The 12,033-nt window shown below is 45.1% G+C and overlaps 1 long non-coding RNA gene across 1 annotated transcript in view; it reads right to left on the bottom strand.

Annotated features, from left to right (window-relative positions):
- Positions 1–1,681: 1,681 nt before the first annotated feature.
- The window catches only part of LOC109026221 (uncharacterized), a 45,293-nt gene continuing 34,941 nt past the window's right edge, over positions 1,682–12,033 (bottom strand). Inside the window, exon 3 of the long non-coding RNA XR_010132803.1 lies at positions 1,682–2,027. This is a non-coding gene — a long non-coding RNA (uncharacterized lncRNA). The remainder of the gene's footprint in view (positions 2,028–12,033) is intronic.

Below are 12,033 nucleotides of genomic sequence, written 5' to 3'. Positions count from 1 at the left end.
GCAACAGACTCTTCCACAAGACACTCTCACCTGCAGTCTGCCTTGAGCAGCTCAGCCTCTGCAGAGAAGTTCCCTTCACTACATATGTCTCCACCCAGATTGAAGGCTACTGCAGGCCTGAGTCACCTGCCATCGAGGGGATGGGTGGGATTGGAAGGAGGCTGTGGCAGCTCTTTTCCCATTTCACCTCCCCCTGCCAGGAAAGGCATGATTCATCCTGCCAAAGGCCCTCTGCATATTCCCTCTCTGAGGAATTGGAATCTTTATCTCTGGTGCACGTAAGGTAGAATCTTCCTGACACCAGTGTGTGGATTTTTAACACCACTGAGAGTCTGAAAGGACCACAGTTTTTTTAGTTCTTTTTTTTTGTTGTTGTTGTTTTTTTTTACAGCGATTTTTCTAGCATTTGCCAGTCCCTATGGCTGGACTGATTTGAATATTTTGTTTTTCTCCCTGTGCCATTTACCTTCCCACCTTTCCTTCCTGCCTTCTACCACCCTTGGGTGAACGAAATTTGTAATTCCAGCTGTTGCATTTTGTGGATTTGTTATTTTTGTTGTTTTTCTGTGAAGCACAAACATTGGATGTGGGAGGTAAAGGAGTGTCTCAGTTGCTCCTGGTCACTCCCTTTATAGCCATCACTGTCTTGTTTCTTGTAACTCAAGTTAGGTTTTGGTCTCTCTTGCTCCACTGCCAAAAAAAAAAAAAAAAAAGGTCTGAAGAGATGGGACAGGAAGAAAGAGAAAGACCTCACAGCCAGATCTTCAGACCTTCTGGGTTTTGGGGAGTGATTTTCTTTCTTCCCTTTGAAGGAGAAAAAGCTATTTTCACTGGTACATTTAAACTCCCCCAACTAGGCAGAGGTACCAATTCTGGACAAATGCCACTGCAACACAATGCTCAGAGAGCTTGAACTTTTCATCTCTGTTGTGGGGTGCGGGGTAGAAATTTACTGTTGGCCACTGCTGGGTCTGTTTCATATTTCAAAGGAATATTGGGTGCTGGGGGCTACAAAGAGGAATTGAAGGGGAAAATTTTTTAAACTAATTAAACCTGTGATTGATTGGTGTTTTCCTGTCGTTTTAAGAGACTAAATGTCGGGGGCAGATGTCAAAATACTTGTACAATTTCAAAATGTCACAATGAAACGTGAGCTGGTTACACACACACAAATTTTCCCAGTGTTTCTAAGTGCAGCTAAGGTTGAACTACCAATTTAGAGGTCTCCGGAGTGGTTCTCCAAGCATGGCGCCCCAGACGGCTGTGTCACCTGGGAACCAGTGATGAAGGCAAATTCTCAGGTCCCTCCATAGACCTACTCAATCATAAATGTGAAAGTGGGGTCCAGTGATCAGGGTTTTAACACGCTCTCCAGATAAGACTACTGTGTTTCCGAACCATGTCATAAAGGCCAGAGAAACACACACAGGATGCAACTTGAAGGTCCCTTTTGTGGATTCCTGTAATAACCTACATGTGTTATTGAACCCGATATTTAGATCCGTGTACCTGATGTGCAGTAAGCCAAACACTGACACATCAGCACTTAGGAGCAGAGAAAGGTTTATTTAATTTGACCAAACAGAGTGGGTGAGAGACACTCAGAACTAAGTCTTACGTTCAAAGACTTCCCTTTGAACATAACTGGGGGCTTTTCTGAATAAGGTAGGTAGGCAGGAGGTGGAATGCCTGACAATCAAAGCTGTTTGCATCTCTTGGTCTGATCAAACTTCTGGATGCCATCAAGAAGGTCTGCATCACCTAAGACTCATTGTGATTTATTTATTGTCACGTATGTCCATATAGAAGACCACCTAAACAGGCTTAGTGTGAGCAACAAGGCTGTTTATTCACTTGGGTGCAAGTGGGCTGAGTCCAAAAAGAGAGTCAGCGAAGGGAGATAGGAGAGGGGCAACTTTACAGACTTGGGTAGGCAGTGGAAAGTTACAGTTGAAGGTGGTCATCAGTTGTCAGCAGGGGGAGGAGGTCACAAGGTGCATGGTGGGAAGATCATGAGATCCATTGTCCTGGAGAAAAATCATAAGGTCTATTGATCAGTTAGGGTAGGGCAGGAACAAGTCATAATGGTGGAATGTCGTAAGGTTGGTTAATCAGTTAAGGCTGAAACTGGCTGTTTCATTTCTTTTGTGGTTTCTCGGCTGCTCCAGACTTCTTGGCTCCTGCAGGCTGTCTGGATGTATATGTGCAGGTCACAGGGGTTACAATGGCTTAGCTCTGGCTCAGAGGCCTGACATTTATTTGTTTGTTTATTTTTAGAGACAGGGTCTTGCTCTGTCACACAGGCTGGAGAGTAGTGGTGGAATCATAACTTACTGCAGTCTGCAGTCTGCAACTCCTAGGCTCAAGTGATCCTCCTGAGTCGCTAGAGTTACAGCACATCCAGCTAATTTTTTTATTTTTTTATTTTTTTGTAGGGAGGGTCTTCCTCTGTTGCCCAGGCTGGCCTCAAACTCCTGGGTTCGAGCAATCCTCTTGTGTTGTCAGCCACCCAGAGTGCTGGGATCACAGGTGTGAGCCACATGCCTGGTCTCCTTGTTCTTTAAAAGAAAAACAAGGCCGGGCACGGTGGCTCACACCTGTAATCCCAGCACTTTGGGAGGCCAAGGCAGGCAGATCACGAAGTCAGGAGTTCGAGACCAGCCTGACCAACATGGTGAAACCCCATCTCTACTAAAAATACAAAAGTTAGCTGGGCGTGGTGGTGTGCACCTGTAATCCCAGCTACTTAGGAGGCTGAGGCAGGAGAATTGCTTGAACCCGGAAGGCAGAAGGTTGCAGTGAGCCGAGATCTCACCACTGCACTCCAGCCTGGGTAACAGAGCGAGACTCCGTTTCAAAAAAAAAAAAAAAAAAAAAAAGAAAGAAAAACAAGTTTATCAATCTTGCAGGCAGCCACAGGGGTTAGGATATGAAATTAATCAATTACTAGTGACTACCCTCTACTGAAGTGACTACGTGCAAGCATGCATGGAGGAAGGAAAAAAAAAAAGTAAAACAGCTTATGATTCTTTTAATAAAGGCTTGGTTACATATGTTCTAAAAAGAACTTAAAGAGCTTAACCTAAACTCCAATTTGTTTAATGCCATGGCCAGCAAGCTTCATAGGGGATTTTGAAATCTGCCTTGGAAAGGTCTCATAGAACTTGTTTCAACCTCTTGAAGAACCTTGATAAGGGTATTTTTGTTTTTTGGTTTTTCTGTTTTTTGTTTTCACAGGAAATATGCCAAGTCCAAAAGGAGATCCCCCTACCTCCTTCATACCCATTATATCCATTTTCTCTTCAGTAAGACCTTCAGGACCTGAACTGCCAGCCTTCCATCAGCCCCTCATTTATTCTGGCCCCTCAGTATTAGTCACTCCAAATCCACCGTGTGGAGTGAGAACTCCAGTTGGCTCAGGAGGCTTATTTCCTCTTCCCTCCCCCTTTTCTCCCTTCTTGGAGAATTGGCTCAGCAGATCTGAATGGGCTTAGCAAAAAACAGGCTGATACCAGCCTTGAAGTTGAGATTCTGCTAACAAAAGCTGTACCTCCCTGCAGGAAGCTCCCATTTACATAGGCAAGCACCTTGCTGGTGCCTGTGGGTGATCCCTATTGATACACAGACCATTGTGTGATGGCACAGTATCTTTCTGGAGCCCTTTCCATGATGGGTGGAATCCTGGTATTTTTCTTTTTAAGCACTCTTCTCTGGGGGATGATGGGAACTCGGGAGCTCCTGTAAGGTCTATTTCTTTATTTGTTTGTGCCTCGTTCTCCTACTCCTGAACTCTATAGCAGTAGTGGTGAGGATGTCTGTGCCACTGAGGGACTGTCTCTCTTTTGTTGTGTGTCCCCACAAGGAAGCAGAACAGAGCCTAGACCTGGGCACTGCAGGTGTCTGGAGTTCAGCAGTGACACAGGCCAAATGTCCCACTCTGTCTCTCTAGAATGTCTCTGTCCTCTAAAAGAATTAAGATAGGCTGGGCGTGGTGGCTCACGCCTATAATTCCAGCACTTTGGGAGGCCAAGGCGGGCAGATCATGAGGTCAGGAATTAGAGACCAGCCTGGCCAACATGGTGAAACCCCATCTCTACTAAAAATACAAGAATTAGCCGTGCATGGTCGTGCACAGCTGTAGCCCCAGCTACACTACTTGGGAGGCAGAGGCAGAAGAATCACTTGAACTCACGAGGCGGAGGTTGCAGTGAGCCGAGATCATGCCACTGCACTCCAGCCTGGCAACAGAGCGATACTCCGTCTCAAAAAAAAAAAAAAAAAAAAAAAGAATTAAAATAGATTCCAGTTTTCCTTTCTTCAGAACTTTGCCTCTTTTCCTTTTTTTTAAAAAAAAAATCTTCTCCCCTGCCTTTGCTGTCTTTTCATTTCTTTTCTTTCTTACTTCTCTTTTCTTTTCTTTTTCTTTTTTTTTTTTTTTTGAGGAAGTCTCATTCTTGTCACTCAGGTGGAGTGCAGTGGTGCGATTTTGGCTCACTGCAACCTCCGTCTACTGGGTTCAAGTGATTCTCCCGCCTCAGCCTCCCGAGTAGCTGAGATTACAGGTGCTAATTTTTGTATTTTAGCAGAGACAGAGTTTCACCATGTTGGTCAGGCTGATCTCGAACTCCTGACGTCAAATGATCCGCCCATCTATCCCCCCACTCCCCTGAACCTTAACTAGCATTAGTTTATAACAGACGACCTGCAAAACTTACAAAGATAGCTCTCCAAAGAAGTGTCCTGAGAGTTGCCAAAAAGAAATTGCACCAAGGATCCAGAGAAACAGGCGTTAATAATCGAACACATGCTTCCATTCCAACCCTAAGCTTCACAGCAGTTACACATAAAGAAAACTGTAGCCAGAAGCAAGAGCACAATCTGTAGCCTTCTCTTCTCACCTTACAAAAACTCCATTGTTTCTTTGGCTCAAAGATTTGCCTAATTTCGAGGTGCTCACTGATACACACATAAGCTGAATACAGCCTTTACCAACTATTTTATTCACTTTAGTTTGCTTTCTTTTTTTTTTCTTTTTTTTTGAGACAGAGTCTCACTTTGTCACCCAGGCTGGAGTGCAGTGGCCACGGTCTTGGCTCACTGCAATCTCTGCCTCCCGGATCCCAGCAGTTCTCTGCCGCAGCCTCCCGAGTAGCTGGGATTACAGGCGCCCACCACCATGCCTGGCTAATTCTTGTATTTTCAGTAGAGGCAGGGTTTCACCATCTTGGCTAGGCTGTCTTGAACTCCTGACCTCGTGATCCATCCGCCTCGGCCTCCCAAAGTGCTGGGATTACAGGCGTGAGCCACCGCGCCTGGCCAGTTTGCTTTCTTGACAGTAACATTAGACTTGGTGCCAGAAGGAACTTGGAACATAAGTCTGCTCAACATTCTTTGGAGAACAAGAATCTCAATATAGTTCCCTGCATCCCAGGTAAACTATCACCCTTTCATAACCTATAAATTGATAATGAAGGGGTATAACTGCAGCTGACACAGACAGAAATAGGGAGCTACCAGAAGCTGTAGGCAAGCAACACTGAGGTAATGAGTTCAGGGTTTTCCAGATAGCAGAAAAGGAAAACCAAGCCAGGGTACAGTAGTTCGTGCCTGTAATCCCAGCACTCAGGGAGATGGAGGCAGGAGGATCGCTTGAGCCCAGCTTGGGCCACATAGCGAGAACATTCCTGTTCTCCACAAAAGGAAAAAGAAAGAAAAGGAAAGACCAGCTTTGAACAAAGCAGTGACTGACAGTGCAATTTTATAGTACAAGTTAAATTTATATCATTGTAATTTTACCCTAAACATATCTTTAACAAATATGAAAAAGGTAGCTATTGGTATGTAAATGTAAGGTATTTTTATGACTAAATCATGTGCTCTTCTCACTTCTCTGCTCTGTATGCAGAAAAAGGTCACTTATAAAGGTCACACCTATGAAGAGCTGTTGGACTTATAATTGCCTCAGAGAACCATTGCTGTTTTTACTTTTGACAATGCTGAATTTTACCTGAGCCCTGTGATTCTGGTTAACAGTGAAGGCTAAGAAATCTCCTCACTCTCCTGTGTTCCAGAAAATGACTTTCTACACAGAACCACCCTTCCCCATGTGACTTACGTAAGACTCCCAGATACCTCCAGTTTACCGATGACAAGGCCAGACACAGACCCTCCAAATTCCCATTCTTTGCCCCATGAATGATTAGCTAAACTGCTTGTCCCCACTGATCAAGTGGAACAAAATACCTGAGAGCCAAACTTTCCTCAGGCTTCTCTCCTTCCTACGGGTCCCAGAATTCTGCCTGACTCCACACCTAAGTGAATACAAACAGTGGAATAAACCCCTTTATCAGCCTCTCCTGGGAACTGGCACACCGCAGGAAGATACCGTCCTGTCAGACCTCACTGGTTATTTCCGTTTGCTTGTCCAACTTCCCCTCAAAGATTCTGCTTATCTCTATTTACCTCCTCCTTGCCCTATACAAGAGAAACTTCTTCCTTTTGATTTGGAGACACTTGCATATCTTATGGTCACAGTGTGGAGTGTGTTGGGGTATGGACTTAATCAGATGCTCAAAAAGAGGAACTGATCAGCTTCTAGCCAGGATCTCAAACGGAATCAAAGCAGCATTTTAAAAAGCATTTGCAGCTGGGTGCGGTGGCTCACGCCTGTAATCCCAGCACTTTGGGAGGCTGAGGTGGGCAGATCACAAGGTCAAGAGATCAAGACCATCCTGGCCAACATGGTGAAACCCTGTCTCTACTAAAAATACAAAAATTAGCTGGGCATGGTGGCATGCGCCTGTAGTCTCAGCTACTCGGGAGGCTGAGGCAGGAGAATCGCTTGAACCTGCGAGGTGGAGGTTTCAGTGAGCCAAGACCACACCACTGCACTCCAGCCTGGCGACAGAGCAAGACTCTGTCTCAAAACAAAACAAAAAGCATTTGCTTTTTTATATTATATTTATGTTACAAGCAGTACCTTTAGCAGAACCAGCAGCACGCTTATGCTGGGAACATCAGTGATGTGTGTATTTGTTAATGGCTGCCAGTGTTGAAATGATACTTTGCTGTGACCCCCACTTCAGGAGTATGGACCGCTATGTCTGTTGGGGGAGGAATGGAACAATGAAGCAAGTAGCCTAATTATCAAACTATAACTGGGGATAGGTGCCTGTTTCTGGTCCCTGTCAATCTAAGAGGAATGTTGACAAAAGAAACTTTAACCAAAAGAGACTTATCAGGCCTGGACAGGATGCATGAGAAAAAACTTTGATATCTTGCAATTTCACTACAGTGTGTCTAGGTGCAGATTTATATTTATTTATCCTGTTTAGGATTTATTGGGCTTTCTGAATCTAAGGATTTTGGTTTTTCAATAATTTTGGAAAATTCACAGCTATTCTATCTTTGAATACATGTGGTTTTTTTTTTTCTTTTCTGGAACTCCTAATAGCTGTAGGCGAAACCTTGTAATTTCTTCCTTTATGTCTCTTAGACTCTTTCATATTTTCTTTTTGTGTGCGTGAACCTATGGATTCTATTGAAACTTTCGTATTTTAAATCTCTACATCTCTGTGCAGGAGAGTTTTCAGGTCATCTAATATGCAAAATTACTTGAAACAGAAGTCCTGCCCACAACTGTTGATTGGTTTAGAAATGGGCACGCAACCAGCTGGGAGCGGTGGCTCACACCTGTAATCCCAGCACTTTGGGAGGCCGAGGCGGGCGGATCATAAGGTCAGGAGATTGAGACCATCCTGGCTAACACGGTGAAACCCCGTCTCTACTAAAAACACAAAAAATTAGCCGGGCGTGGTGGCGGGTGCCTGTAGTCCCAGCTACTCAGGAGGCTGAGGCAGGAGAATGGCGTGAACCTGGGAGGCAGAGCTTGCAGTGAGCCAAGATCATGCCACTGCACTCCGGCCTGGGCGACAGAGTGAGACTCCATCTCAAAAAAAAAATAGAAATGGGCATGCAACCTCAACTGACCAACCAAAGCCTTTTCCTGAGATTCTTTTGAATTAGAACTAAAGGCAACGCTATTAGATGTGTTCTAACCAACTTTCTAGTCTCTGGTTTCAGGGATTTCTAAGATCCAGCTGCACCCCTGCTGCTCAAGTGTTTATGTAAGATACTTCCTCTTTTGCTCCAAGTAGTTTGATCTGTGGCTCTTACGTATGATGAAGAGAGTCCTAACTAATGCATAGGATTATTTCAAAATTTCCAAGTACCATTTCAGAGAGGGAGTGAGGAACTGCAGATGAAGGATAGTGTGGGAAATTTAAGAGATTTTTAAAAACTTTGTATATTCATTATCTATGTGTTGCTATATAACAGATTATCCCCAAACTTGTGGCTTAAACAACAAACATTGCCTGTATCACCGTTTCTGTGGGTCAGACATTCAGGAGTAGCTTAGCTGATTTGTTCTTGCTCAAAGTCTGTCCTGAGATTTTAGCTGTGATGTTGACCGGGGCTGTCATCACCTTAAGGCTCAACTGGCTCTTAAGGCTCAACTGGAGGAGCCACTTCCAAGATGGTTCACTAATGTGACTGTTGAAGAGGGGCCTGAGTTATTCGCTAGCTCTTGGCAGGAGTCCTCAGTCTCTTGCCACGTGGGCCTTCCATGATGCTGCTTAAGTGTTCTCAAGGCATGGCAGCTAGCACCCTTTAATGTGAGTGATCTCAGAAACAGAGGACAAAGGAAGCCATAGACATTTTATAACCTAGTCTTGGAAGTGACCCATCATCACTTCTGCCTTATTCTATTTGTTAGAAGCAAGTCACTAAGTCCAGCTCCATCTCTTGAAGGAAGAAGTAGCAAAAAATTGTGGACATATAGTTGACCCTTGAATAACTTAGGGGTTAGGAATACTGACCCACCATGTAGAAAATCTGCATATAACTTTTGCCTCCCCCCAAATTTAACTACTAATCATCTACTGTTGACCAGAAGCCTTAGAGATAACATAAACTGTTAATTAACACATATTTTGTATGTAACATGTATTATAGACAGTATTCTTACAATACAGTAAATTACGAAAAGAAAATGTTAATGAGAAAACTGGGCAGGTGCAGTGGCTCATTCCTGTAATACCAGCACTTTGAGAGGCCCAGGCAGGATTGTATGAGGACTGGAGTTCAAGACCAGCCTTGGCAACATAGTGAGACTCCATCTCTACAAAAAATTTTTTAAAAAATTAGCTGGGCATGGTGGCATGCACCTGTGGTCCTAGCTACTTGGGAGGTTGAGGCAAGAGGAACACTTGAGCCCAGGAGTTTGAGGCTGCAGTGAGCTGTGATCATGCCACAGCCTCAGCAACAGAGTGAGATCCTATCTCAATTTAAAAAAAAAATCTTCTCACACGTGTAATCCTAGCACTTTGGGAGGCCAAGGTGGGAGGATGACTTGAGCCCAGGAGTTCGAGAGCAGCCTGGGCAATATGAAGAGATCCCATTCCTACAAAAATTTTGCAAATTAGACATGTGTGGTGGTGTACATTTGTGGCCCTGGCTACTCCAAAGACTGAGATGGGAGGATTGCTTGAGCTAGGGAAGGTGAGGCTGAAGTGAGCTATGATTGCGCCACTGCACTCTAGCCTGGGTGACAGAGCAAGATCCTGTCTTAAAAAAAAAAAAAAGTCATAAGGAAGAGAAAATATATTTACTATTTATTAAGGGGAAGTGGATCATCATACAGGCCTTCATCCTCACTGTCTTCACACTGAGTAGGTTGAGGAGGAAGATAAAGAGTAGGGGCTGGTCTTGCTGTCTCAGAGGTGGCAGAGGCAGAAGAAAATTCATGTATAAGTTGACCCAGGCCATTCAAATCCATGTTGTTCAAGGGTCAACTGTATTTGAAAAACACAATGTCATTCCTCCATGGGTTATAAAGGTCACGTTAGCCCCAGTGCTCCATCCAGACCACCATTCCACCTGAATTTACAACATTCCTTCTTGGGAAGATCCTGATGTCAGTCTTTATGCACTCACTACTCCTCATGTCAGGAATTACACCCATGTTTGCCAGTCACGAAACCTGCATGTTGGCCATGGCCAAGGCTGGAAGGCCTGATGAATTGTAACATTTCCTCCAGACCCCAGACAAACCTCAGATGGGTTGCCCCAGACCTCATCACTGACCTACATCCTTCACATGATGGCAGTAGATAGTATGCGCACACTTCACAGGAGTCCCTCGTTTACACCAGTCATGGTGTTCAGCAGGGAGATGCCTCACCCCTGTGACTACCCAGCCATTTGATTTCTGTCTACTGTCTGCAGTCTGTCTCCTGATTTGGAAGGAACAGTTAAGGCATTCTGACTCTGTATTTAACTGTTCTCTGCCACCGTCCGCTGATTGATGACTATACATAAAGTGTCAACTGGATACTCAATGGTACACATCTTCCTACTAACAACTCCCCTAGTCCTTTCATCTTGCCTTTTATAAGTCTGCATCCAACTTGTTACACTCTAACACCCCAACAGAACAACTATGGTTTCTGTATCTCCCTGCTTCTCTGCACCCACTTCCTCCACTAACATCCTAGCAGCCAGGCCATACAAGACAAACTATTTTCTGCTGGTCTTGACATTAAGGTAACCAGAGCCAGGCCATGTGGGAGATCATAAGCACAGGACACATCCAGCTCTCCTTTTAGCAAGCAACCCATTCATCTCCAACCCACTCAGAGAACAATGACATAGGCTTGTTGAGAATAAAAGAGGCCCTTAACCCCATGGCTCTCTGACACCAGCTGTCCCCACCTTGTGAATCCACCTCATCTTTCTGACAGCAAGGCCAATCCTGAATCATTCATATGGTCCAGCAACTAAAGGGTTAATTCGGTGATGGGGGAGGGGCTAAAGGAGCTGTTTTTCCACCTTGTCTCAATCTACGTATGAGGAGGGGCTGCAGGAAGAGAAAGAAATTGGCCTCCTCAATGACTTCCTTCCAGTTCACAGACAACTGTTTCAGTTCTGTTACCTAGGTCTCTTTTCTTCTCAGGGATGATATTTAAAAGATTAACAACCAGTGGCTGGGCGCCGTGGCTCACTCCTGTAATCCCAGCACTTTGGGAGTCCTAGGCAGGTGGATCACCTGAGGTCAAGAGTTCAAGACCAGCCTGGGCAACATAGCAAAACCCCATCTCTACAAAAAAAAAAAAAAAAAAAAAAAAAAAATTATCCGGGTGTGGTGGTATGCGCCTGTAGTCCCAGCTACTCGGGAGGCTGAGGTGGGATGATGGCCTGAGCCCAGCAGGTGGAGGTTGCAGTGAGCTGAGATCCTACCACTCACTGCACTCCTGCCTGGGCGATAGAGCCAGACTTTGTCTCAAAAATAAATAAATAAGCTGGGCGCAGTGGCTCATCCTTGTAATCCCAGCACTTCGGGAGGCAGAGGCAGGCGGATCACCTGAGGTCAGGAGTTCAACACAAGCCTGGTCAAGATGGTGAAACCCCATCTCTACTAAAAATACAAAAATTAGCCAGGCATGGTGGCACATGCCTGTAATCCCAGCTACTCAGGAGGCTGAGGCAGGAGAATCGCTTGAACCCGGGAGGCGGAGGCTGCAGTGAGCCAAGATCGCGCCACTGCACTCCAGCCTGGGTGACAGAGAGAGACTCCATCTCAAAATAAATAAATAAATAAATAATTATAAATAAGGCTGGGCGCTGTGGCTCACACCTGTAATCCTAGCACTTGTGGGAGGCCGAGGAGGGCGGATCACCTGAGGTCAGGAGTTCGAGATCAGCCTGGCAGACATGGCAAATCCTGGCTCTACTAAAAATGCAAAAGTTAGCTGGGGATGGTGGCCTGTGTCTGTGGTCCCAATTACCAGGTGGCTGAGGCAGGAGAATCACTTGAACCCAGGAAGGGAGGCGGAGGTTGCAGTGAGCCGAGATCACACCACTGCCCTCCAGCCTGGGTGACAGAGGGAGGCTCCGTCTCAAAATAAATAAATAAATAAATGAAGGAATTCCTAATGCTAAATGCCACATAATCAAACTGAAATTTTATGGAAG

Source organism: Gorilla gorilla, chromosome 2 (assembly GCF_029281585.2).
Source record: "Gorilla gorilla gorilla isolate KB3781 chromosome 2, NHGRI_mGorGor1-v2.1_pri, whole genome shotgun sequence".
In the NCBI taxonomy this organism is placed as follows: Eukaryota; Metazoa; Chordata; class Mammalia; order Primates; family Hominidae; genus Gorilla; species Gorilla gorilla.
This window is presented reverse-complemented; position numbering and strand designations above follow the sequence as displayed.